Genomic DNA, 2001 nt, shown 5'->3' with positions numbered 1-2001 from the left:
AGGGGAGCAGTTAGGCATCAATCAGGCTGGCATGGGAGTGGTTAGGGGGTGATCAGGCTGGCAGGGGAGTGGTTAGGGGGTGATCAGCTGGCAGGCAGAAGCGGTTCAGGGCAATCAGGCAGGCAGGCAGGCGAGCAGTTGGGACTCAGCAGTCCTGGATTGTGAGAGGGATCCCAGATTGAAGAGGGTGCAGGCTGGGCTGAGGGACACCCCCCCCCCAGTGCACGAATTTCATGCATCGGGCCTCTAGTGAATAAAAATATTTTTTAAAAGAAGAAAATCCCTCAAGTTGTTTTTTTCTGACCATTTCCTCATAATTTGATTCAAGTTATGCATTGCAGAAAAACTACATGTGTATTGTGTCCTCAGTGAAGCACCTGTTAGTTTGTGCTTTTGATAGCAATGGTACACATTTTTAAAAATATTTTTATTGTTTTCAGAGAGGAAGTAAGAGGGAGAGAGATAGAAACATCAATGATGAGAGAGAATCATTGATTGGCTGCCTCCTGCATGCCCCCCACTAAGGATTGAGGCTGCAACCAGAGCATGTTGGAATCGAACCGTGACCTCCTGGTTCATAGGTCGATGCTCAACCATTGAGCAACACTGGCTGGGCAATGGTCCACATTTTTATGGCTAACAAATTGTTTTCCAGCTCTATTAAAATGTAATGTTCTTTTTTCTTTTAATATATTTTTTATTGATTTCAGAGAGGAAGGGAAAGATAGAAACATCAATGATGAGAGAGAATCATTGATCGGCTGCCTCCTGCAAATCCCCTACTGGGGATCGAGCCCAGCCCACAACCTGGGCATGTGCCCTTGACCAGAATCGAACCTTGGATCCTTCAGTTCACAGGTTGACGCTCTATGCACTGAGCCAAACCAGCTAAGGCTGTAATGTTCTTTGTAGTGTATGAAAGATTGGAACACATATTTGATAAAACTGTTAATATTTCATAAGAGAATGATTCGGGCACAGGATGGTAAAACTTTAGGGCAACAGAAATCCATGAAAGTGACCTTCTCTTGTTCAGTATTCTAATGAGCTGAGCTAAACCAGATGATAGGTTTCTCTCATCTTGCTAGTTTTTGTATTAATGACTTCATTCTTCACAATCCCAGAGACAGATTTCCTCCTTCTATCATCTCTAGGTCAGGATGAGGTGATACATATTCACTCGTTTGGATTACAATCCCTCCTCCCATTGATTTTTACAATGTCCTGCAAATGACAGGTAGGGAAGTGAAAGCAGAAATCTAATGACATGTGTATAATAATTTATGAAATTCATGTTTGAAACAGATAAAGGATTGTTCAGATCAATGTGCTCATTTTTTAATACCATGTGCTGATATCTATTTATCATAATTTTGAGACATTAAAAATACAGAAAAATGCTCAGCTGGTGCTGCTCAGTGGTTGAACACCCATCCATGAACCAAGTCACTGGTTCCATTCCTGGTCAGGGCACATGCCCAGATTGTGGGCTCAATCCCCAGTATGGGTGTGCAGGAAGGAGCCAATCAATGATTCTCTCTCATCATTGATGTTTCTATCTCTCTCTCCCTCTGCCTTTCTCTCCGAAATCAATAAAAATATATTTTAAAAGACACAGAAAAGTACTGTGGATGGGAAAAAAGGGAGGGCTGTATGTAAAGTAACCTCAGGAGGTGATTCGATCATAAATTCCTAACTGGGTGGAAAACAATGTGTAGTCACACCCCAAACATATACCTTCTTTTTTTAAAATATATTTTTATTGTTGACAGTATTACAAATATCTCCCATTCTCCCCCTCCTCCCAGCCCCAACACCTCCCTCAAGGGGCGTATACCTTCTTCTTCATTGTTTCTTTTTTTTTAATTAAATCTTTATTGTTCAGATTATTACAGTTGTTCCTCTTTTTTCCCCCCATAGCTCCCCTCTACCTGGTTCCCACCCCACGCTCTGCCCTTACCGCCCCCCCCCCTGTCCTCCTCCATAGGGGTACGATTTTTG

This window comes from Myotis brandtii, unplaced genomic scaffold, assembly GCF_000412655.1.
Source record: "Myotis brandtii unplaced genomic scaffold, ASM41265v1 scaffold7, whole genome shotgun sequence".
Taxonomy (NCBI): Eukaryota; Metazoa; Chordata; class Mammalia; order Chiroptera; family Vespertilionidae; genus Myotis; species Myotis brandtii.
Note: the sequence above shows the minus strand (reverse complement) of the source record.